The 27,541-nt window shown below is 36.2% G+C and overlaps 1 pseudogene; it reads right to left on the bottom strand.

Annotated features, from left to right (window-relative positions):
* Window positions 1-1,470: 1,470 nt before the first annotated feature.
* LOC137775757 (telomere zinc finger-associated protein pseudogene) overlaps window positions 1,471-27,541 on the bottom strand; it is a 66,208-nt pseudogene continuing 40,137 nt past the window's right edge.

The following is a 27,541-nucleotide window of genomic DNA, read 5'->3' as shown; positions in this document are numbered from 1 at the left end:
CAACACCATTGTCTGGTTTTCAGTGACCAGGGTCCAGCTTGTGCTCTGGTGGATTGCAGTTCAGCACAGGTCATAGGTGGGCCTACTGGGTGAACTTGGAGCCACGGTCGGTGCAGTTGAACTTCGTCACTCCCTTGTGCTGTCAGACGTGCCTACGCAGCTGTGCCATCACTTTAAAGGTCTTCCCACAGATCTGGCAGAAGTGGGACCCTCCTGGTGGCCACCCTGCTGGTGGCGGCCAGTCATGTAATAGGGCAGAGTGGGCACGCAGCCATTAGCGAGTAACCACCATTGCTCAACAGTCAGCACGGGGGTCACATGTCCTGCTCCGGCAACAGTGGTCCTTGGTGCATTGAATGTGGCTGGAGGTGGATTCTGGCTTTCTCCCCAGGGCCTTCCAGGCCTTCTGGCCTCCGGGCCGGCAGGTGAGCTTGGGGGCCGGGGACAGGCTAAGGGCTGTGTCCTGCAGAGCTCCAGAGCCCTCACCAGGGCCTCCCGCTGGCCTTGAAGTAGCGGCGAACCTCTCCCCCATCCCCACCTCTGCGACCTAATGGCGGCAGGCGTCTCCATGGGTCGCGGTCCACGGAGGCCTCGGCAGCTGGAGACTATGGATGCTGTCATTAAGGTGACAGCTTCAGCCAGCTTCAGTCTCTCTGTGCAAGTTTCAAAACTTGGTCCAGCTGAGATCAGTTGTCTACCGCTAGGAGCTGGCCAGAGGTCAGGGTTAAGTAGCAAGGACATTGCACATCATTACCTCAGGTCCACCTCTGTGTTGGGGCTATTCTCAAAGAAGGGCAATTGCTGTGAGCTGGGAATTCACCTGACGGGTATTTGCTACAACCTGTATTCCTATTGATCCTATACAAATCATTCTCTCCAGTTTAAATGAAAAGCCTGAGGGCTGGCTGGGTCGTGGCTCCTGGCTCCCTCGGTGATGACAGCTGGGCAGGGTCTGGGCATCTGACTCTGAGGCGCCGTCAGCTGAGATCTGCCTCTTCAGCCAGGCCTGGGCCCTGGCAGGAGGAGCCAGACCGGGTGCTGGATGAGTGCCCCCAGGCAGGGTGACCAGCCTGCACAGGCCACTCCCCTCCCCCTTAGCCAGGGCCTGGACCTCAGAAGGCGAAAGCTGAGCCTTGGGACCTTGCCCTTTCTTTTCAGAACAGAGAGTAACATTTGTTTTGGTGGAAATTTACAGGAACATCATGACCTGATGGTGACCTGACCTCAAGAACAAAGGCTCTGACACCAAGAAGTGTGCACCAACTAGCCACGCCCCTCCCTCGCCTTTCCTATAAAAGGGCTTTGCTGAAAGCTTTCGGGGAGTTCGGGGTCTTTAAGGCGTGAGCCACCCTCCTGTTGCATAACCCTGCAATAAGCCTTTCTATGTTCCAAACTCCGACATTTTGGTGGTGTTCGGCCTCACTGTGCATCAGGCACAGGGCCTCGCGTTTGGTAACAGTCCCGTGCTTCTCAGCAGGGGCCCTTCTGGGTGCTGAACTCACAGCTGCAGGCCTCTCCCTGGTGTGGTGCTGTCGTGCTTCTCCAGGCCAGCTTGGGTGCAGAAGGTGTAGCCACAGAGGTGGCACTGGAAGGGCTTCTGGCCCACGTGCCTGCGCAGGTGCAGGTTGAGACCTGCCTTCTGGGTAAAGGCGTGGCTGCAGAATTTGCAGACACATGCCCTCTAATCCCTGTGTTTGGCCTTGGTGTGCATCTGCAGGCCATTCTGGGTGCACGCGGCAGAACTCCTCGCACTCAAACAGCTCACCGCAGTGCTTAAAAGCCTGGTGCAGCTGCAGTTCCCTTTGGGACAAAAGGAACTTGGCCCGGGTGGGACAGGTGTGGAGCTTGGGAGCTCCATGCAGTTTGGTCCCTTGGCTCTGCATGAACTTCTTCTTCCTGAACGGCTGCGAGCAGGCACAGCACTTGGAGGGCATCTCCCCCCGTGTGGGATGCCAAGTGTACCGGCAGCTCCGTCCTCCAGCAGAAGGCCTCCAGGCACTTCCCGCACGTGAAGACGTGTTAACGATTGGTTCAGACAGCTCCGGGCTTCATGCTTCAAGATGTTCTCCTTTGGAAGATAACACATTCCAAATCTGGGGCGCTAGAAGGTTTTCTCCCCAGTGTGTTTCCTGTTGTGCACTTTTTGATATTTGCTGAGGAACTTTTTGGAAGAAAAAAGAGGGTAAGAGTCTTTCTTTCACCTGCTGTTTAAGTGCCTTGAAGTCAAAATACTCAATGTGCCAAAGTGGCATATTTTGGTGTGACCTATTCTGATTTCCTTCAAACGGATATAGCTATCTTCTAGGATTATAGGGTTCTGTGCTTATTTTTGTGGTACAGAATGGAGTGGGGAAACAGTACTTAGAATGAAGTATTTCAAGCCTATCCAAAAAAAAAAAAAAAAAAAAAAAATCCTCTATGTACATGAGAACTGACCAGAACGTCAGGTTAGGACAGCAGTCAGGGAGGAGACAATGTGTAATGTATGGTGTAGAATGCTTGGCCCCGAAGAAATTCACAAAGTGTACAGGGGATCTGGTTAGAATTAACCAAATAAATTTGTCTAATATATTGTTTCTAGCTCAGAATCTTGTATGTTTACAGTTGTCTGACAAATATCTCACTATGCAAATTCCTAATCCTTTACCTAATTTTAGGATAAAAGATGTGTGTGCCTACATCTGGAATTATGATGACAGATTGAGTGAATGCACTTTGTAAAAGCAGGCTCTATCTGACTCGCATATGGATGAGAAACCATCTTAGCAGTATGCACTGGTGGGTATGTCTCTGGAATTTTTAATCCTCTTATTTTATTATCATGCTGGTTTATGTTTTAAACGTATTAAAATGGCTTGTGTTTTTATTTCTAAACATCTAATGTAAAAGTCATAACTCACATTGCTCCTTTAAAACACAATTAGAAAAGCATTTCTGGGATTATCATTCAATTTATTACATTCAGTGATATTTTGTTACTTGTACCATAGGAAGCTAATAGGCCTCATGAACTGTATCTAGAATACAAGTTGTACTGCTAGCATATTCCAACCTCTAAGTGCCTTTCATGTCAGCATGAGAGATACCATCAGGCATTTGAAAGCTCCGGCCTATTTATAAAGATACCATCAAAACCTGCCTGATGCAGCTGACTTATGAATCAATTATCTGAACTACACCAAGTGATATATCTATTCTGAAATTTAGAGTCATATATTTGAAGTTAAACTACAAACAGATAAACTATTCAACAGCCTATCATGATTCTTATCTCTATGTCTATATCTGTCAAATGCCGGGAGAAAAAAAAGGCAAAATCTTACTGATTTTACTGGGAAGAGTTTTAAAAAATAAATCACACAGATACAAATTCTCTCTCTCTCTCTCTTTCTCTCTTGCTCTATCTCCCTCTCTCTCTCTAACACATATACACAAACACACACACACACACCTAGCTATCAAATTACTTATGACCTGAGGGAAAATTTAAATAAAATCAAGAGCGTGCAAGGGATGACTCCCGTTGTAAAAGGGGAAAAATAACAATAAATAATATTAATTCTCTTAAATTTTATGTCTTCAATGAAATGGCTGAGTATTTCAGTAAATAGAAATGCCACTGTTAGGACAAAAGGTACAAAGCCACTGCGTGCAGAGAGACAACAGTTACGTTTCATCCCAGATGTTGTTGAAAATAAGCCAAACCTAAGACAGATGCGTGTCCTTTTGTTTTGTTTTTAGGCGATACCTCACAAGATGTATTCTATTTCAGGATCTACTCTTCATTTCTAAATATTAATGATCTCAGTTTTACTGCTTTGCCTGGTAGAGTTCAGATTTCAGGAACGTTTTATTCATGCTGACCAAAGTCATGAGAGACACGTGCACTAGGATGACAAACTATTAATGTAAAATGAGGAAATGTAGTAACTTTCAACTACACAATGAGTTATCTTCTCAATAGGAAAACTTGTATAAGAGACAAAATTAATATCAGAAGTCTGCTTTTCTCCAAAGAATTAAAATAAAAGAAACTCAACATTTTACTGCTTCCTTGAAAAAGTGACTTCTATGGTGAGTAAAAAAAAAAAATAAGAGGCAGTTAGGCAAGAAACGCTGAAAAAGGCCTTTGGAGTATAATACAATACAAGCCAAAGTTTCTGAAGTTGTGTCTCCTCATCAGAATCTCTTGGCGGTGGTGGGGTGGGGATGGCCTGAGATGGTGCAGGAGGTAAAGTTAATTTAAAATGCAAAGTTCTGAGCTCCACCCTGGGTTTACTAAATGAAAATCTGTGGGTATATGATAAGAATCAGTCTGAATATACTTTTTAGTAATTCTTGGCACACTCAAGCTTGTAAACCTTTTTGTCAAAGAAGAATGCAAGAAAAAATCTGGCATGATAAGCAGGAGACAGGTCAGGAATGGGTTAGGCACGGTGATTAGGGGTTTGGGATTTACGCTGAAACTAACGGGTACCCACGGGGCAAGGGAGTAATGTGCACACATTTGTGCTTTAAAAATATGATTCTACCTGCAACATAAAGAAAGGCAATGTGAAGGAAAGAATGGAATCAGGGAAACCAGAGTTAGGAGGTGGTTGGGTTGCCATGATCTAACCATGAGGTGGTAGTGACTTGCACTAATAAGGATTAACAATATTAAAAGTCAAAGCTAACATTTGCTGAACAATTATGCACCAGGAAAAGTGCTTTACAAGAATTTCTCATCTATATTTTAAAAGTACCCTATGAGGTACATGGGAACTATTATTATCCTTATACAGACAAAACAGAAAACCTGAACTCAGGGTAATTAAGTTACTTTATATAATTAGTAAATGGTAAGACAAGGATTCAGATCCACATCTCTGACTCAGCTACCATATTCTTAACAGCTATGTTATTCTGTCTAACAAATGAAGTGGCAGAATAGGGAGCTACATAGAAGGTAGAGTTGATAGGATTGATGGTTGCTTATAGGACAAAAGAGATAGAGAGGATGGAGATGATGCCTGGGATTTGAGGTGGGTTATGATGCTTTTCACCGGCACAAATGGATATAATAGGAGTGGGTTAGAGAGGAAAGAGAATACAGTCATTTTTAGACATCGGGTTTACGGTGCCTCTGGAACATCCATGTAGCATGTCCAGTAGGAGATGAGTATAACATTTTTGAGTTCAGGATATAAGCGTGTGTGTTACAGTTTGAAGAGTCAGATGTACATAGGAGAAATTCAAAGTCTTATAAATGGACGTTAATGTCTTGAGACTTGAATATAGGGAGAAGAAAAGCAGGCCTAGTACAGAAACCTTGAGAGGAGTAACAGGCAGAGGAGGAAATAACTAAGACTATTAACACATAATTTATTTTTCAAAAGAGGTCACTCAAGAGTGAAAGAGACACTAGTAATAATTACAGTGATAAGAGGTGATGGGCATAAATGGGTTCTGACCCAGACCAGGCAGGACATAGGACCGCCCTTCTCTAAGGAGGCTGAGAAATGAGAATTTTAAAAGGCAGGAAGAAAACCAGCTGAGAGTGTTAACCTGGAACCTGGAGGGTCTATAATATTATTGTAATACTTATATGGCATAAACGTACTTACTTTCATGAAGCCTACAATTTTAATCATGATTCCAGTTCTCACAATGAGTGCAAACAGGTAGGAAAAATCACCTAAAGATTACTTGTCTAATCTGGCTTTCCCAAGTATCATCTGCATCCAAATTTGTATTCCATTTAAGGATAAAATTTCTAAATGGATTTAAATGCTCATTTCAGTAGAAATTTCATCTCTTTTTTTCTTCAGTATTTTTCATTTGTTATGAAAATTTCCCATAACTTATATTGCTTCTTGAAAGACTCTATAATATCTTCATTTTTAGAGAAACACTGAGAAATCATAATGAAGATTAGGCAGCCCCCTTTATTTCATGCTGCCCAGAAATTCTCTCTTAAGTATACATCTCTGGGAAAATGTCTGTATATGACTAATCTAATCTGTGGTTATTTATTTTTGTGAACATATTTTTTTCGGAGAGTGGCATTTTTATGATAGTAATTTCAAATTGTGGGTTAAGCCTTATTTCAGTTTGGTAGCCTGATATGAACTTGCTGATATTATTTTCTTAAAATTAATGAGGAGAATATTCTCAGGATCAATTATGTCTCTTATTAGAAGAGTAATCTCAGGGCTTCCCTGGTGGCGCAGTGGTTGAGAATCTGCCTGCCAAATGCAGGAGACACGGGTTCGAGCCCTGGTCTGGCTGGGAAGATCCCACATGCCGCGGAGCGACTAGGCCCGTGCGCCACAACTACTGAGCCTGCGCGTCTGGAGCCTGTGCTCCGCAACAAGAGAGGCCGCGGTAGTGAGAGGCCCGCGCACCGCGATGACGAGTGGCCCCCACTTGCCGCAACTAAAGGAAGCCTTCGCACAGAAACGAAGACCCAACACAGCCATAAATAAATAAAACAAAATAAAATAAAAATCAATGAGCCACTTCAAAAAAAAAAAAAAAGAAGAGTAATCTCAGTGCCTAATAATGCCACTCAATTTCCTATTCTTCCATAAACATTTCCAGCATACTCTAGCCAAATAGGTTCCTTTTTCTTTTTTCATTCTCTGTAGTATTAGTGGTTAATTCTTTCCTTCATACCACTTGGGCTATTTTATAACTGTCTCTTAAGGCATGAAATATTTCTAGTTCATTATGCTGTTTCTAAGTGGATATATTCAGATTTTTATAAGTAGATGTGTGGAAAAAATTAATCTTTGATAGATGTATTTTTGTCCATTAATAATATTATGAAGCCATAATGGTGTAGGAAATTTACATGCATGGTCTAAGAATATAATAAGTATGCAAAAATCATTTATTGAAGGGAATGAAATTTCAGAATTATTCAAGTAGGGAATAGTATTTTGTATAAAGTAGATACAGAAAATTTAAGTTGGCACTGATAACCTAGTCCCTGTGATAGAAAGTGCCCGTCTTGTAGAACAGGGCTTGATATTAAAATGCCCCATTCTATTCTCTGCATTTATTAATGTTTTGGGGGGGATTTTCAAAATGCACTGGACCATTTTGGATAATTGAGTATCCCTTAGTAAAGGGATAGATAAATTGACCATTATTTACAGAAGCATTGAAGTTGCCATGTAAATATACTTTAGTTATTGAAACATCTCACAATGTAACTGTAAAAAATTCTTCTAATTTAAGGTTTATTATATCCTTAGAAATAATGAAAAATATAACAAAAGACACTATAATAGATCTGCCTTTGCACAGGATCTGATCAGAAAGTGTTCTTTCTCACACATTATATGTATTAAAAACAAAATATAAAAGTCAAGAGCTGCAAAAAAAATTCAGTTAATGATGAGTAAGGATGTCATAAAAATTTAAATATTTTATTTGTGGTAAGAAATAAATAAAACCAGTGAACTTCCAGAGCATATTTCTTTAATTTTTAGGTGATAAATGTCATGTCTTCAATACTTAATGTTGTCTCATAAATCAAAAGAAAATAAAAACAGCAGCAATGCCATATAAAATGAGTAAAGGTCACAAAGAAGAAAATACAAATAGCCGATGAATAGATCAAAAATCATTCAAGTTCCTCTTAACCAGAGAAATTAAAATACGAAACTGAAAATATTGTTTGGCCTATCATATTGACAAATGTTAAGATGAAGATAATGTTCAATGCCAAAACCAGTACAGTGAGGTTGGCATTTCCATACCCTGCTGGTAGCGTACACATTGATTCAACTTCACATAATCTATTTGTCATTATGTATCAAGAGCCTACGTACTAAAAATCTGATTTTCTTCATCTTTGTGTGTGACAATGCATAGATTTAGTGTTTTATGAAAAAATAAAATCAAATTAAAATTACAAAATAACATTTTAAATAACTCTATTATTCACTTTTTTTCTGACATAATTGTTACTTTATTACTAAATTTAGAGAGGGGTAGGACAAGAAAATATATGTATATTCCTTTTTTTTTCATTTTGGCCACTTCCACAAAAGTTATACACCCTATGATTTTATATAAATTTTCAAATTTAGAATAGTCAAAAGCATACCAAAATTAGTAGGTTGGTTTGAATTTCTATAATTTTTTTTAAAAGTTTAAATTATTTCAGTTACATTTTTATGTGAAAAGGAGAAATAAATTCTGATTTCCTTGTACCATTATGCATAGTTATATTCCATTTGATTACAGAAAGTATATGTATGCAAATTGTTTTTGAAGTTTAAATGATATGTCTTGGAGTGGTTATATACAATACTTAAGATATAGTTAAGACCCTAAAGAAAGTCCCTCCCTCCCTCCCTCCTTCCTTTCCTTCCTTCTTTCTATTTAAAAAAATTTTTAAAAATAGCACCCATTGTTTTCCAAACCCAATATTGACTTGGGTCAGAATTATTAGCTGCACTTTAATCATTGTTTCTAATTTTTTTCTTTTAATAGATCACATTTACTTCAAAGCCTAGTCCAAGTTGACTTTTGGTAAGAGTTCTTACCCCTCCCAGTGTACTCTTTTATTATTTCATTGGGTATTTTAAGGATTAAATGTACAACTTGGAAGTTTTAAATTTCTCGTGAACTAGGAGGGGAAGGTAGAAATAATACATAGGGAAATTATGCCCCCTTTAATACAATTCCTTCAAGACACACAGAGACACATACACCTCAGTCTTGTGAAATAATATTTGTATCTTTTTGTCATGAAATACTATTTCAGGAATCATTTTGCAAATTGTTTTCATTTCATGGGAAAAATAAGAAATTTTAAAGTTTTCACTAATTATCTAATTAATACATATTGCTGATTTTATAGATGCTGTGTCTTTAGCATAATATTATTTATCATTTCAGTTTTATACATTAAAAAATTCCACAAAGTAAATTATAAAGTTATATTTTATCTGATTTTAACCATCTATGTGACAATATTTTTTTTCACATAATTATCTTAAATTTCATCATCTTATTTTATGAGTGTAACACTTATTTAATCAATGCTCTATAGATACACATTTATGTTTTTTCAATTTTGTTATAATAAATAATGCTGTCATATGTATTATCATGCATGTATTTTTCCATAGAATCATTATATAAATAAGATAACATTCTAGAATAGGAAAATGTCAAATGCTATGCATTGTTTTAAGACTTTTGATACATATTGCCAAATTACTTTCTTGGAAAGTCTTCAAACTTACACCATCTCCAGCACTGTATGATAGCACATTTGCTTATCCATTCTTTCTTTGGTTTCTCAGCATCTCCTGCATTTAGTCCCCAGGGGATTTTCCTTATTGTAAAATGCATTTTCTATGTTTGAAAATATTCAATTCTCTTATGGAAGAAAGGAAAGTGAATGGAATAATTTACGTGGTAAGCAGAGGTAAATTAGTAAACTGTGATGCATTTTAGAAAGACAAAGTAGGTCATATATGAGTGAATATAGAAAGGGATGGAAGAGCGCAGAGATACCTACCTAATATTCACGAGGTACCTGGGACATTAGGTATTCCATGACATACGAAATATATATGAGACATTTAATATTCCTTTAGTCTTAATTCAGCCAAAGTTTGATGACTCCCATCATGGCCCCACGAATCCTCCACCCAAGAAACACTCAAACATCACTTTTTATCCTTGCGTCCAAACCATCAGTGGGGAAGGCTGATTTAGCAGAGAGACATATGAATATTAAAATCCCCCGGAATCAGGAAGTGTCCTTTCAATTTAATTGCATGATATCCTAAGCCCATTAACTCACCCATCTCTTTCACTTTGCTTTGTGCTGTGTGCTTTAAGTTGACTAAAAGAATTCAATTTTCCGTGATTTTTTCCTTTCCCTGATCTCTGTGAAACTTGTCTGGTAGGGTGCTTGGAAGCTACCTTTGTGTGAAGGTAATTTCCCACATGACACTTTCTTACTTTTGCAGCTATGCATTTAAATTTTTAAAAAATACATTTTAAAGAGGGTAGGGGGGAGAAAAGAAAAGAGAGAGGGAGAGAAAACGAGAGAGAGAGAGAAGGTAAGTATTTCCAAGAAGCAGGGTACTAGATTCTAATTTTATCACTAATATATGATATTGTGGACAAGTCACTCACTATTTTTATTGTGGTTAAACATGCATAACATATGATCTATCTTTTAACAAACTTTTAAGTGTATAGTGCAGTGTTGTTAACTCTACACACAATGTTGTGCAGCTGATCTCTAGAAAGTTTTCATCTTGGAAAAGCCACTCACTTTTATAAGTGTTCTTCCTGCATCTTAGGGGAGTTCTGAGTTTTAAGGAGTGAACTGATGAGAGTATGTTTTGAATGGCATAACATGATATACGAGAATAAAAGATTTTGGTATTTTGGTTATCTTATTCTTGGCTTTCTGTTGGTGCACCAAAGTCAACTGTTTAAAAGCACATTTTTAAACACTGATAAGAACTTTCTTCCTTATCCTGTAGTATAACTGCTACCGTAGTGAAACAGATGTTTGTATTATGTGTAGTCAGAGAAGACAGTATTTTCAGTTTCACTTTGAATAAATCCATACATGAGGCAGAATGAATCATTCGAGATTCTTTCTTTACTACTGTGAGTTACCAGGAAGCATGCAGAATGTGTTAGCTGCTGCTACTAGAATCATCCCATGATATACGTGTCCTATATGAAGATTAGGAAGTATCAGTACATAGGAGAAAGTACTCACCACTTTGACAAGTGAGGATGACAAGCTATGGGCACATGGGAGGCTGTCTAGGCTTAGGAAGAATAATTCTCTAGGGATATAGAGTGAAACTCTTTTCCTTCCATAGGCACCAAATAGTGTTCCTTTACCTTTTTGAACTGAAAGAGGGACCTCACACTTACATAGTAAAATTAAAGTTCCAAGACTCTTAGATCAAGTGGAATACTTTTATAAAACTATTCACTGAACACAACCATAAAAGAGATGAACAACTAGTGTAGTTGTCACAAAATAACCTCTATCGAGCAATAATTTAACTGCAGTCTTGAAATAACCGTGGTTTTATTATTAATGAAGTGTATATTTTTTAAGAATTGAGAGCTTGGAATTAAAGAATAAAACAGATGCCCCAGAAGTCATTTAATCTATACATTCACTGAGTTTTAATTAAAATCTTATATACTACTTGCTAAAAGTACTCTTGTGGTAGCTATTGTATGTGTTTTCTAGTTTATGGTTTCACACAAACGAAGACCTAACAGATTCACTACTCCCTCAGAAGAATACCTTGATATAAGGGTCACTAGCTGTATAAGGAGGAAGACAGTGAATTACATAAGCACCTGTAAATTCTAGATAAAGAACAGATGACATGCTTGTGTGCATTTCTCTCATGTAGGAATAAGGAACCCTCGGCAGGCTCTTAAATTTCTATTGACTGAGGTCATAGTCGGGGCTACACATGGATACACCTGCGCCTGCAAGAGGAAATGGTGTCACCTATAGTATAGAAGAGAAAGGACTGGGAAAATAAGCACCAAGGCATATGACACTTATTCTCGAGGAATTCACTATCAGTGGGAACACCTACAACTAATTCTAACATAACATCCATTCCACTGCTCTAGTTGTTGAGCTGTCCTGAAGCCAATTTCAGCATCAACGTATATTCAAAAGAGTCACCAATTTGAAGTCTGCAAAGCACCGAAAAGCAATTTATATCTTCACTAAAATTTCTCAGATAAGTGGCAAAAGAAATTATATCACATGTCACAGAGCAAACCCCCTAAAATTCCACTTACCTTTGCTAGTCTCCCCAAAGTCCTAAATATTACAGATGTCCTCCTACAATTTTTGTAATTCCATCTAAAACAAAAGTCTTTTCCTCTCTCAAAACACTAGTCCTAACTTGGTAATATTTTCTCCTCTTTCTTTTGTATTATTTTATAGCCTAATTTAATTGCCCTTGACATGGCAACTCTCCTTCCGTTATCACAAATAACTCAATAGTTTCAGCTGGAAATCTCCTTATAAAGCGGAGTAAGGGGAAAAGTTTGCTGTTTATCTGGATCACACTAGTGGTATAAAAGTGCCTTGGGACTATAGAGGAGTTTTCTTGTCTTCTCTTTAATTTTATTTTTTTTCCTCCTTTTCCTTTTTTCTTTAATTTCCTATTCTTTTTTTTTTTCTTTCCTTTTTAGTTTTTCTTTGTTAGGTCTCTGTCCCTTATTTTTTTCTCTTGTACAGATCAGAAAATGTTTCACAAAGGGAAATACAAATTGGCCATTTCTCCAGAAGCTTCCTTGCCATTAAAGTCAATAATCTTTACCGTGGCCTGAAATGCTTTCTCTATTATCTTCCTGTGTCAACCTATTGGGCCTTATCTAGTTACAGAATACAAAGTCATTGAGAAGGACTGCAGTTAATTCTTGGTGTTAATATGGATGATGGTAAATATTGTAATCGTATGAACACCACCAAATATACTCAAAACGCATCCTTTCTCTCTGTCTCTGTCTCTCTCTGTTTCTTTCTCTCTCCCTCTCTTTCTCTCTACACCTCCTTCTCTTAGGTCATTCCTAATGGAATCTTCTAAGCAATAAAATGGACTATATATAAAATGGAAGGAGAAAATGTGAAAAATTAAGCAAGTGGTCATCGGATTTGGGGGAATCTATAGCACTGCCTCACCAGAAGTTCATGAAGATAATGAAGTTGTTTTTAGGCACTCATTCTCTTCTTCTCCTTTAAAACTTTCCACCTTCTATTTGTCTGTAACTTTTACATTTAATATCTACTGGGTGGGAAAATTTGGACATACCTGCTTTTCAAATTAAAGATTCATACTCAGTAGCCTCGAGATTTGTGGCAAGGTGCTAAACTTTGTTTGTTGCAGTTGTTGCATCTTGAACATAAAAATAGCAATGTCTATTTTATAAAATTGGAGGTGTTAAATCAGCTAGCATATTTAAAGCAACTAGTATACTGTACAACAAGCAAAAGCCAGTCAATAAGTGTTTCTTACCTCTTCATCTACTTTTCTTTATTAAAATATATTTTCTTGAAAGGGTCTAATATCAGGAAATTACACTAAGGGGAGTTTTGTGAATGAATTGCTTGTTCTGAGGGCCTTCAAATTTTAAGCTTTATATGTAATAGTAAAGTATCAAATTTATTCTGTATTAAAGGGGATTCTAAAATGTTTAAGCTGGTGGAATTGAGATACAGTTTCTTTCAGTAAGTCTTATCTGTAGGAGGTGATAATACAGTTGACTCTTGAACAATGGCGAGGGTTAGAGGTGACAACCCCTTGTGAAATAAAAAATCCACATATAATTTTACAGTTGGCCCTCTGTTTCCAAGGTTCCACATCCATGGATTCAACCAATCATGCATCATGTAGTACTGTAGTATGTATTTATTTTAAAAAATCTCTGTATAAGTGGACCTGAGCAGTTCAAACCTGTGTTGTCCAAGTGTCACTCTATTTGAATATTTGGCTCTATTAGTCACAAAACTTCTATCACTATATTATTGTCAATAAAATCATTTAAATATATAATCATGGAAAAAATGAAACTTTATGATTTCCAAATCTTTACCTGGATATAGATTATCAACGTGTGAAGATCACAGTTTTACCATAAACACAATAATGTTTTATATCCTGTGCTACATATCATAAGAACCATTAATCTCTATGCCTATTAAAACTTCATAACTAGTTAAGTGCAGTTGTTAAATAATTTCCTTTTATAGTAAAAGCTTTACAATTAACAAGCTAGGCACTGATTCAAGTCATTATCAATTTCTCTGTGATTATTATAGCTTCCATAATAATCTGCATTCTATTAACATAGATTAGGCAGCACTTTAAAGACCAGCATCATTAGCTTTAGTTTCACGAAAAGATGAGAAGAAACCAGACTTAATTTCATGGAGTCTCATAGTTGCAGAGTAACACCAAAGCTCTCAGACAAAAGATATAAACAAATAATAATGTATATAATTTTGAATGTGACCCTTTCCTGGTTCTAAAACTATCTTTGGGAGCTTAGTGCATTAATATTTTTTTACAATTGTCTATTTTTCATTTAGATTTCAAAGTTAAACAGAGTAGCACCTAGAAACTCAGGCAGTTACACAGCAGACTTAATTAGTTATGATTTATGTTTATTATCCAAAGGATGTACATATAAGAAACATAAAAATACTCCCAGAAGGAAAGTCCAAGATGTAACAGTAATGCATCAGATATATTGTAAATGTAGTTGAATCTAGAGAAACAATGACAGTGTAAAACAGTAAGAATATTATGTCAGTTGAATAGATAAAGGTTCAAAACAGGACTAGAATGCTAGAAAAGAGCATGAATTTTCAGAAGAAGATTAAAGAAAATAATTAACTTTATATATTGTTAAGTTACAAATGTACTTATGATTTTTGCCTTGGGAATTTTCAGCTCTGATTAAGATATGGTAGTTAACAGCAGATGAGCATTCCCATCTAGTATAGATAAACATAAATAAAATACATACAATAAATAAAATACATCAAATATAGCTAAAATACAGAAAAAAAAAACCTGAAGGAAATGGAGGGTTGCTGGGGTCAAAAGAACTCAAGAAAATTCTGGGAGAAAAAACTTGGAGATGAAAGATGGCTTCTGAAACACTTAACAACCTGTGGGCATTTGCTAAGCCCAGGCATTTGAAGAAGCTGGAAGTCCATTACAAAATCCAAGAGAAGTTACTGAGAAAGGGCAGAGAAAATCAAAGACTTTGGATGTAAATTTAGAGACTCAAGTATATTGCTAATTTTCCTTCAGTACACTTGCCAAATGCTGGGGCTCCATGGAGTCCAAGGATAAGAATAGCAGAAAAAACTGAAGAACATAAGAGAGTTTTCAGCATTCTCATGAGAATAGAGATTAGAGTTTTTTACCTAGTAGGGAAAGCACCCCACAGAGTACACCATATTCTTAGTTAAAAATAAAAACAAAACAAAAACCTAGAAAGCAGTATAAATCAGAGGTAGATTAAACCTTACTAGAACTTCACTCCCTTTAATTTATCATAATCTGGTTGGATTAAGATGATCAGTCACTGCTCTATCTGTACAGTGAAACGAAAGATAGGCTTTTCCCAGATATAGAAAATAACATTTGAAAATATGATATGAAACTCTACAATATTTTAGAGTCATAATATCTGAAATTCAATCAGAAGTTAAAAAGCATGGCAAAAGACAGTATCATAAAGACAAAAACCAAGAGGAAAACAGAAAATATAAATGGGCATCTATGTAATGCAGACAGATGTAGATTCTTTTATTATATATTTATTTATCTTTAGGCAAAATGACTCATTAACAGAGTCTAACATTAGATTAGATACAGCAGATGATAGGATTACAGAACTAAATATTATGACAATGGAAGATATTTGAACATTTGCATAGAGAAAAATTATAAACATTGGGGAAAAAAGAGTGTCAGAGTAAATGTCAGACTCAGAAAGAAGGTCTAACATTGATATTGATGAAGTCCAGGAATAGAGGACATGGAATGTGGGGAAAAATTAATATAAGAACCATTAATATTAGAAAATAGTGGAATACTTTATACTAGAAAATATTGGAAAAATTAGTTAAAGCACTCAAGAAGTACTGAAAAACTCAATAAATATGAATACAGTAAAAATTACATCTAAGTACATACTGTTAAGACCATTGAAAATCATATATATATATATGTATATATATATGCACACACACATATGGTATATACATATATATCATAAAAAATGAAATATTGCCATTTGCCAAAACATAGATGGACCTAGAGGGGTATTATGCTAAGTGTAATAAGTCAGACAGAGAAAGACAAATACTGAATGAGCTCACTTATATGTAGAATCTAAGAAAACAAAAGAAATGAAACAAACATAACTAAATAGGAACAGAGTCATAGATACAGAAACTAAGCAGATGGTTGCCACAGGGGGAGCGGGGACGAAGGGAGGAGAGAAATAGGGGAAGGAAATGAAGAGGTACAAACTTTCAGTTACAAAATAATTGCGCCATGTGTATGAAATGTACAATGTGGGAAATATAGTCAATATAACTAATTAATTAATATGTGGAAAAACTCGGAACTTGCTTTTACAGAGTGATTGTTATTTTAGGAATTTTTCTATGTGGTTGGATATTTTACACATGTAATGATAATCATAGGTATTATAGTGACATAATAGTGAACCACTTGGAATCACCAGTGAGGCACTGGGTAGTTAATTTACATATTTTCTGTTTTATCCTTCTCCACACTTGTCAAGGAACATATTTTCGTCTCCATCTTACATGTGAAGAACTGCTACTCAGGGACATATTAAAATGGTTTGACTAGTAAGTGGCAAATTGGACTTAAACTATTCTAACTCCAAGACCTCACATTTTTAACAGGGTGATGGATCATGAGCCCATAACTAATAATACTGCAGAAAATAGCATAGCCTAAGCTATAGTATCCCTCTATGAACAACATGATCACTTTTTGTAGGTGCAGCTGAAAGCAAAATTAATTTACTTTCCAGGGACTATATAGGTGGTGAGAGTCCTATCTAAAATTTTTGAGATTCCGATTCAACCATCTGACTAAACTTGATTTCAATCCACTACAACTTTCTCCTCATCAAGCAGAAATAAATTGATTCTGACCAACTGGGTCTTTCCAGGTCCCGCTTCTCTTCATCCTCTGCTGTTTTTACTCAGTATCACCTTTCCTTTGCTGATAATCTGACCCTGATTTCAGGCTCTTCTTCTGAGCACAGAGGCCCATCTTGTTCTATAATCCCCTCTCCATTTGAGTTCTAGGTAGGGTCATTTGGTTGCAAGGAACAGAGGCTCATTCCAGCTGCTTTAATAAACATGTGATTTGTAATTAGGAATCACATGGACTGAACCTGGAATGACCTACAAGTTTGGGTTCTTGGAAAATATTTTGATTCGTCTTCTGTAAAATACAGATGATAGTAACACCTACTCTATAGGCTTGTGATAATTAAATGATTTTAGTACATCTAAAGCAGTTAAATTTTGACTGGGTCATAGTAAACCCTAGGTATGTGTGAGCTTTGCTACTGCTTTGCATAGATTTCGAAGTCACTTTTTTTCTTTATGTTTTGTTGATGTGAAATTCACATACAAGTTACCATTAAAAATTCACATTCACCATTTTAGTAAATTTGTATGCAGTACCTTCAACATGTTATGCAACCACCACCTCTACCTAGTTCTAAACCATTTTTTATCACCCCCAAAAGAAAACTGCATGCCTACTAAGCAATCTATCTCCATTCTCCCCTCACTCCAGAGCCATTTTTTAAAAAATTGTGGTAAAAACGAGTAACACGAAATTTACCATCTTAACCATTTTAAAGTGTACAGTTCAATGTTAACCGAGTTCACACTGTTGTACAACAAACCTTTAGGAGTTTTTCATCTTATAAAACTGAAACTCTGTGCCCATTCACCAACAACTGCCCACCCTTACCCCAGTCTTTGGCAGCTACCATTCTATTTACGGTTTCTGAAGTTTGACTGCTTTAGATACCTTGCACAGGTGGAATCCTACACTATTTGTCTTATTGTGACCAGCTTATTTCACTTGGCATAATAACCTCTGGGTTCATCAGTGTTGGAGCATCTGGCAGGATTTTCTTCTTCTTTTTAAATTAAGGCTGAATAATATTCTACTGTGTATTTATATCACATTTTCTTTATCCATTCATCTGACAATGGACATTCAGATGGCTATCACTTCTTGGTTACTGTGAATAATGCTACAATGTGCTCACAGCTACTACTGAATTTTTACTTTGTCTGCAAGTTCTCATTATTCTTCTCCTCTTACTACACACTTACATATTGTTTCCTTCCAATTCTTAATATCTTTCCCTACCTCATAGGTTTTGCTTATAATACCATTCTTAAGTTAATCATTATTAGTCTGATTTCATTACATGATATCACAAAGCATCAAATTTTGGTGGCAGATTTATTACTTTTGTGTATCAGTTATGATGGTTTCAGTAGCAAGATATAGACAAATGCAACTCAAACTGGGATTTGTTCACATGAACAAATATCCAGCAGCAGAAGCTCATGACTGAGGCTTTTCTGTGGATCTCACCTTTGCCCTCCATTTGCAACTGGCTTCTTTATCATGGCAACAAGATGACTTCTGTCAATTCAGGGGCTAAAGGCTTCCTCCTTCACAGAAAAAGAGAGGTCTTCTTTCCTTTATCAACAACAAATCTTGAGTTTTCCTTTGACTGGTTTGAAGTAGAACAAGTATTTATGGCTAAAGTGACCATCCCCACACCTGCACTGCAGCTAAGGGGTTTTGGCATACATCGAATGATTTAGCCAAGTCAGGGGACGCCCTCTGGAAATTCAGAGCCTCATTAAGAAGACATAAAGGGGAAATGAATGTTGGAGAAACAACCAAGAACAACCTACTTGCTCGGAATATTTTTCCTCCAACGATAGCTTCCAATGTCCTGTTGCTGTCATCTTGTTAAGTCGGTATAATCACGCTTTCTGAGTTTTCTAGTGGTTCTATCACATCATGCTTTTATTTACGGTCACAGTTCTTCAGGAACTGTGTATTCAGAATGCTCTGACATTATGCAGGATAGAAACACCTTGAGGGTAACTGCAAAATATCATACTCCTATCTTGATATCAGTTATTGTGACCAAGCACTGAGGCAATTAATAGACTCAGAAACATTGTCTTGACCTGGGGCATTTCTGATACATCCCGAGAGCATCTTTCTAGGAAAGTGAGGATTTTCTTTCTCTCCTGGTTTCCAAACTCAGGTACATAACTCACCCTTATTTATCTAGGAAGGGAACACATGAGGTTTGCATACAATTCAGAAAAGTGAATGATACTCTGGTGTGAAAATTAAACTCATATATCTCTGGATTATATTCATATCTGTGTTCACTCACACTACCTTGCACTAAATAATAAATACTAAACTTGTTTTAGTGTTATTATTCTCATTTTATAGATCAAGATACTGAGGCTCTGAGTTAGTACTCTTTTTATAAGAAAAAAAAATCACTTAATTTGTGTTGCAAGAAGTGAAGCAGCGATTAGAACTTCAGTCTTTCGAGTTCCAAATCCTCTTGTTGTTGTCTGTTTTAGAGGAATTTCACTCTTGGCAGTCTTCTTTACCATGTTCCATAAGTGTGCAATTTTATTTATAGTAATCTATTGTCTTACTTGAGCCTGTAGGTATCGTTTGGAAAGGTATTTCTTTACTTTGGATGTTGAAAACTTCTAGACTGTGCTGGCAGTGGACACACTGTCATTGTCAACTATTTTGTCAGGCTGTCTTTATTTTTTTAATTTTTATTTATTTATTTATTTAACATCTTTATTGGTATAATTGCTTTACAATGGTGTGTTAGTTTCTGCTTTATAACAAAGTGAATCAGCTATACATATACATATATCCCCATATATCTTCCCTCTTGCGTCTCCCTCCCTCCTACCCTCCCTATCCCACCCCTCTAGGTGGTCACAAAGCACCGAGCTGATCTCCCTGTGCTATGCGGCTGCTTCCCAAGAGCTATCGGTTTTACATTTGGTAGTGTATACATGTCCATGCCACTCTCTCACTTTGTCCCAGCTTCCCCTTCCCCTTCCCTGTGTCCTCAAGTCCATTCTCTAGTAGGTCTGCGTCTTTATTCCCGTCCTGCCCCTAGGTTCTTCAGAACCGTTTTTTTTTTTTTTTTTTCAGGCTGCCTTTAATATGTTAGTAGAACAAATCAGAAACTAGTTTTAAAATAAAACTAAATAATTGAAAAAATATTACTGTAGAGAACATGTCTTAACTAGCTACTTGCATCCTTCAGTGGGTTAAGTTATACGGTAAGCATCAATCACTAGAAAACAATTAATTGCAGAATTTTACTAATAAGAATTTGAAGTTAATTTTCCTAACTAGCATTTGAAGCTGGAAAAAATGAACTCCAGGTTTTCTAGTTGCAGTTTCCAACTCTGACATTTTAATTCAATGCCTTCATTCATGAAAGAACAGAATACAGATATGGTATTCTCTGAATGTGAATTGCTCTCCTTGGGCACAGTTTTAATATCACACTCCATAAGAAAGGCTAATTTTCCTGTTGGGAAGTTAGGACACATTTTGGAAATATTTTCTGTGGGATAGAAATAGTTTTTATATGGTTTTGTTTGTGGCAATTTTGTATAAGATGATTTTGTTGGTGCATGAATGTGTGTTTGTGAGCCTCTATTTTTGTGTCTATGCCAGGATTTTATTGTTTCATAAATATTGTATTTCTGATAAGCTCAAACCTTAATTTGCTATTTGTTATACCTAGGAAGCCAAGTCTATCAGACATATTCTGCACTTATGTGAAAGTCTTTTTCTTATTTGCTGAGTGGTTCTCTAGCACACTTGCAGATTCAGTGGCTTCATTCCATTAAAGTACTTGTTTTCCAATTTAAGACAGCAACAGGGAATTAGAAAACTATTTAAATTGGAATGTGCTGGTCTCTTCCAAACTGGATCTAGCCTTACACTAGTGCACACCAGTAAATACAGGGGGAAAAAAAAAAAAAGTATGCTCACTGGGCAAGATTTAACTTTAACTAGGGAGAATATTAATGAGATGTTCTGAAATATGCGCTTACATCTAAATACCTATACACCAGCTATTCTGTATATGCGTGTATATGCACGATTCTTTGCCTATTTGAACTGTACTTTCCATATGGCACTCAAATCACTCAGAATTTTTCTATTTAACAACTTAATTCAAAATGTAGCTGAGAATCAGAAGTACAATGAAGAAATCTTTCAAATATATATGAAAAAGTCACAAACTCATGAACAGAAGATTTTGCCTTCCCCTTTAAGCCCACTATTTAGATGACCTCATTGTTGCTGTGTAGCTGTCAGTACTCGGAAGGACAGAGTTGTAGGGGAGGAGCACCCCAAATGGTGTCCCTTTGGCATGAGAATTAATTTAGGCTGACTTCTTTTAAGCCCCAAAAGACTTAGGAAGAAACTCTGACTTTCCCCATAACTGCCAAAAAGAATGTAGACAGAGGACCTGTTCCAGGAAGGGAGCTCTCACCATAAATAACTATAGCATGAACTACGTGTGTAGACAGGGAGAAAACTTGCAAAGTCTGCTTGTTAAAATTCATCTCTTTGGGGCTTATGCCTCTAAAATAGTGTCATGATCTGTAGGATTAAAATCAACGTTAAATGCTATCAGACCTTACTAAAACATTCTAGATTATTTGTTTAAAAGTTTAAAAAATGCCAAAATTTTGCTTCTTCTCTGGTCCCATTAAAATGTGAACAATGATTCATGTTTTGAAGTAGTCGCTGTATAAGAATTTGAAGAACTTGGAAAACAAGCTATTTTCCACAGTCTTAAGCTTAACAGGGATATAACACATTTCAATATTTCTAACTAAACTGACATAATAGGTGATGATAACATCTGTTTTTTTGTAATAAAACCTATTGATGTGGCTGACCTGAATGTTTCTTATCTGTAAAAGACAACAAATGAAGATAAGTAGAGTTATAAAGGAGGAAAAAAGTCACCACAAAATAGCTAATTCTGTAACTCCAATATTAATTACCTCCTAGAAATAATATTCAAGAAACCTTTATTTAATAAACATTAAATATGAATTTTTCAGGGTATTTAAGAGATATTTGAACATAGATATAAAAGGTGCTACAAAAGTTTCTTTTTCTCTCAAAAATATATTCAGGTAAAAATTTATTCTCTTTAAGAGAATTTAACTTTTAAGTCACAAGTCAATAAAAAATTTAAGCCATTCATACCTATTAGAAATTTAAAAATTTTTGCTTTTTTGGTGTTTGTACAATAAAAATAAAAAGCCTCTGTGAATGACTGGACAACACTGTCAATGTTAGAACAAAGTAAGTTACCTTGTGTCTAACCCTTAAAACGTGACCAATAAAATTACACTAAAAGAGAGAAATAGGGCTATAGTAAAAAAAACATGGTTTGCAATGTTTGACATTACAGCAGAGATTTTTGCAATACAGAAACAGAAGTTTCTTAGAAAGCAGTCATATTTCTAAGCAGAGGATGGCATCCCTAATCATCATCAACTTCTGCAGTTTGACTCTAAGATGGCGGCCGTGTCAACAGATGTGTCGACACAAAAAACACACTGAGAGCTGGTCCTTTCAAACAGCCCAGAAGTAAATTACCCATGAACAAAATAATGCTACTTAACTTGTAATTGTGACAACCAGAACCAAAAATTACATCCAGGCTGGGCAAGCAGCATGTGCGCTTCCTTCTCTGTAATTATGCTGTTTATATTTTCTCATCTTTATCTTCTTTTCGGGCTAAAAGAATTACTCCATTTAGTATTTGTATTCTTTTTATTTCTAGAAGGTCTGCATTTTGTTTGTTTTCCACAGTGTTTAATTTGGTCATAATATTGTCTTATCTTTTGACTTTTTGGGCGGATTGTTGAAAGCAAAACAGTGTTTGGTGTGAGTAATTTACGCAAATAATGCGTGTGGGAGGTCTGCCACTAGGCGGAGGGCAAATACAGACTTGTGTGAGCTGGGGGAAGAGGAAGGGGACTTAACGTGTATTGAGAATGTACTCTCCCTGGACCTTGAGGCTTGGCATTTTTATACATATTACATACAATTATGTAATTCTTACAATAGCTTTGAAGATAGGACTTCTGTATTTAAGGGTAAATAGCCTTTCTGACACTCACAAATGCTGGGATTGGCCCCAGGGAATAGAATTAGAAAGCACTGGAGGCTGAATTTCAACCCAGGCTTACATCCTTGCTCCCCAGTTGGGGGTGCTGATAGTTCCTGATAGTAGAAGGAGGGGTTGAGAAAAATTATGACAACACTGGAAAGAGTTTTCATTATCCCCACCACTTTCTGACACTCCCTTTCTGACACTCCCTTTCCCACTGACACACAGACACAGACACACAAAGATCAAAGATTCTCAGTGTGAGATACACCAGAAGTCGCCAGAGGTGGGATCAGGGCACCAAGGTGCATGGCTGACTGGCCAGAGGTCTTCTACTGTGGTTCTCTCACCTCCTGCTGGAAAGTCAGAGTGGAGAAGTGCGGTGGTGGAAATGAAGACACACTTTCCTTTCTGCAATTGTGAGAAATGCAGGCATATTTTCTTATAATTGAGGCTCTGGATGCATTTAACTTCCATTACACTGCACGTTTTTTGTTTGATATATTATTGTTTATAATCTTGCTTTAACAATGCCTATACAGTAGTTTTGGGCTGTTCAAGTTGGCATCTTTTCCTACCTGTTTCGGTGGAATTCAGTGTTAACTGAGGTCGTATATCAAATAGTGTTATCACCTACTAACAAGGCTTATATATAAAGGTCAATTTTACAGAGCAATGTCCTAAAAATTTCTGTATTAGCATACCAAAGAGTTTTTCTTTTAGTCGTAATGAATGAAAGATATAAGGATGTATCTGACACCTTATATTTGACATATGATGAATGTCTCAGTTACTAACTTATTTTTCCCTATATTTTACCATGCTATACAAGAACTTTTCTAGCTATTGATTATAACCAGAATTATTTTTATTATACATAAATTACCAAAAAAAGGAACTAATTCAAGTGCCCTTTCTTTAGAGTTCAAAAGCAGCCTGACACTTAGATCAGCTACCTGGACATTCAAAGAATGAACAAAAAATTCTGATCCCTTGTTTTTATATACTAAAAACAAAACATCTGCTTTCAGGAAATGCATATGTGACATTACTTTTATAGAGCATTATTGAGGCAAATGTTTAAAAAATATATTTATAATACAATACTCTTTTTAACTTGTGTAAGGAAAAAATTTAATTAAATACAGAAAAAAATAATGTTCTGCTTTTCTTTTTGTCTTTCTAGACGTCTGGAACATGAATATCAAATTCTATTACAAAAAATGCTAATGAAGCGAAAAATCCCTCTGTAAGCAGAACACACACACATTTTTTCAAAAAGGTAAGTCCTAGCAGATTTAAAGCTCTTATTTCAAACAATATTTAATGCAAAATAATTTCAGTAGCGCAAGATATTTTGAACAATCTCTGTTATTCACTGTATGTGATTCAATAGACATGGCTTTCGTTCTATAATAGCCCTGATGCTTAAATACAGGGTAACCTTTTTTTAAAAAAATGAATAGCCTTTAAATCAAGTTTATTTTGGAGTTTTATTGCTGTTCTTGTGATATTCACATCCTAATGGTCGTGAAACCAGGATTGAATGCTGCTAGGTATTCGTGGCACATAAAGTAAATTATCTTATCAGCACCTCTTCCACTTCCTTGTGGCCTTTCCTTTGTTGTGCAGATGTGAAATGCTGAAGACTGCATTTTCAGGACTACCTTATAGCAAGAATTCTGGATGTAATTTGGTTTCTACTGATCATGTGTACTCATGTAAGACTTGAATTCAGAGCTGCGCTAAGTAGAGAGAAGGGCCTAGCATCAATCTGGCTGGGGGAGCAGAGCCTGCAGCCAGCCTTTCTGGTGGAGCCTCGTTATTCCTGGATCACAGCAGGCCGTGTGTTCCCCAAACCAGCAATTGCAATGCAGCTCTCTGCTCTCCAAGTTCCTGCTAAGATTTTGTGATCCTGAAGCCAGAATTTGGGAGAGCAGTGTCTTCATTTCATTTCCTGATTTTGGCAGTCTAGTGGTCAATTCCGTGACGTGATTTTGGAATTATTCAAAGAGGCCCAAACATTGATTTTTGTTAGCATTTAATTCCTTTTTAGTGCCTTTTCTGCAGAAATACCTACAGCAGTTTCTGGTAGCTGAGAGCTAGACCCTGACTGATGCCGGTATTTTCACAAAATGATTCAGTGATAAAATGAGAACAAAGCGAAGAATTTCTGAAGATGTTTGAAAAAATTACCTGTTAGAATAGAGTATCAGAGAGAGAGAGAGAGGGAGAAGGATGAAGAGATTGAGAGAGAATCCCGATACGTTGTATCTGGGGACAAGCGTGGGACAAGCGTAGAACAAGGGAATTTGAAATGATTTAGGAGACGATTCTTAGACAACTCAAAGACGAGACCAGTTCTACCTCAGTGGCCTCATTTCAGTTACCAGAAAAGCAAACTGTTTGCCGACTTATCATTATGTTTTAAAAGATGACAAAAACCTTTGTGACTTTCCTCTCTACAGAAGAGTATGAGTATTGTTCTAAACAGTCTTTCATGGTTTTGTAAAGAAACATTTGCAAAAGTATAACTCAAAATTAATGTTCTTCATCTCAGCATCATAGATTTGTGAATTCCCTCACGTGGTCTCTGACACTCTGAAGCTAAATGCAGAATGTTGTGTATGTAGATATGGAAAATTTTCCAGTGAATGATCTTCCAATGCAAGTGATCTCCAGATTCTCAAAAGGTCCCATGATTCAAAGGCCAAGAAACAAAAAGGATCCTATAGACCATACAGGAAAATCACTCTTTCTACACTGTAGTTACACTTCCTATGTGCATAAGAGAATTCCTATGTTCATGTGATATTGTATTTAATTTTTATCATAATTTTGTGTAAAGCACTCAGGATAATTCTTTGGCTTTTGATGATAGCCCAATGATGAAAATATTTAGCCCTATTCTATGTCCAGTTTAATGTAGGAAACTAAAGGCTTACATTTAGTTATTAATCATCGGCTCCGTATTTGAAATAAAAAGTCATTGGTTTACCCAAATAAGCATCTGTCTCAAAATGTTGGAAATTTTATATATTACTTTCTATGATTTGCCATAAGTAACTTGGTTATTTTTTAAAATTTCAAATCAGTACAGTCATCACATGATGGCATGACATGGATGAATCTCATAATGTTGACTGAAAGCAGAGTACATAGTATATGATTCCACTTATGTTAAATTCAAGAGGAGACAAGAAAATCTATGATGTTTCTTTTGGAAAGGAGAGGGGTAGTTATATTTGGCAGGAATTCAAGGGCATTTCCCTGGCATCAGTAATGTTCTATATCTTTACCTGGTTGTGTTCTCTTTCTGATGATTAATTTTACTGCACATTAATGATTTATCTACTCTTTCTTTTTTTTGTGTTATCCTTCAATAAAACATATTTTAGAAATTCCTAAAAAGTTCACCAAACACTATATTTGTATTAACTACTTGGTCAAGCTCTATGGATTCCCCTTTCTTTCACCATGTTTTCCTTCCTACCTTAAACCCCTCTAATATTCTGCCAGGCATCACCATTTATCTTTAGTTACTTTGGTGGTCACATCCAGTATTCGAAGGGAAGAGGTCCCTTAAGATATTTGCTCTGGGCATTAGCTGAAGGAAGCCTATGGGCTTGCTTGTGGCCAGGTGGGGAGTGGGAGGTAACAGTATTCTCATTTGATCTTTCATTTATTTGATCTCTTATTTATTTGTCATTTGATTTTTCATTTATTTGGTATAATCCTCTTCATTTCCAAGACTCAAAAAATTCTATGAAATAAATTTCATACTCATCTCTTCAGTATTTTATTTGTTACATATCCTAGATTCAGGAAGAGACCTAGTTAGTGAATTTTAGTCTCACAAGTTCTACTACTTTATCGACTGAATATGCAAAATTAGAACTCTAGAGGCTACTTCTTTCTGGGTACCAGTACTTACATATGAGAAAATTGCTACTTATAAATGGTATCTATTCTTAGAATGAGCTCAAGGTCTAAAAAGCTAAATTTGTCATTTAGCTAAAAAATAGAACCTATAGGAATACACATCCTTTTTGCAATTACTAATGATTTTTTACAAATCTTTTAAATTTAATAATACATTTAAACAATAATTAATTCTAAGGAGAATTAAAAGAAATACATATATCTAGGTATAAAAAGACCCTTTTAAAATACATTTTTGGAAATAACCTTAAAATCTTCAACTACGGTTTAATATACCCTAAGTTTTTTCTAAGAAGATAGCAATGTAATTTAACCTGTATTTGAATATAGAGAATCTTACCTCTAGGAACAGTCAAAACCTTATATCAAAATCCTTTCAAGTCATTTTTCTCCATTTATCTTCTATCCATCATAACCATACTAGTTACTATTTTTACATGATTAACTGGTGAGTGAGATAAGCTAATTTGCTTTTCCTATCACTACCAATCAGAAGAATCAGCAACCTCAAGTAAACTCCAAGGTTCATCATTCTTTTTTATGAAAACGTAATTTTGAGTTCAAGTTAACGTGGGAAGCACTGCAACCTATAACCGCCTCTTGAATACTTACAACTCACATCAGTATACTAAAACTTCCAAGAAGTTTTTCAGAAATAACACTTGACTAACTTTCTTTAAGCATTTTTAAAATGTATCTGCTAGAATTTTGTTTTGTATAACACTTCTTAATATTCTACTTATGTGCTCCGCAGAATACACTTTGAGTAACT

This window comes from Eschrichtius robustus, chromosome 13, assembly GCF_028021215.1.
Source record: "Eschrichtius robustus isolate mEscRob2 chromosome 13, mEscRob2.pri, whole genome shotgun sequence".
Classification (NCBI taxonomy): domain Eukaryota; kingdom Metazoa; phylum Chordata; class Mammalia; order Artiodactyla; family Eschrichtiidae; genus Eschrichtius; species Eschrichtius robustus.
Note: the sequence above shows the minus strand (reverse complement) of the source record. Positions and strands in the feature narration are given on the sequence as shown.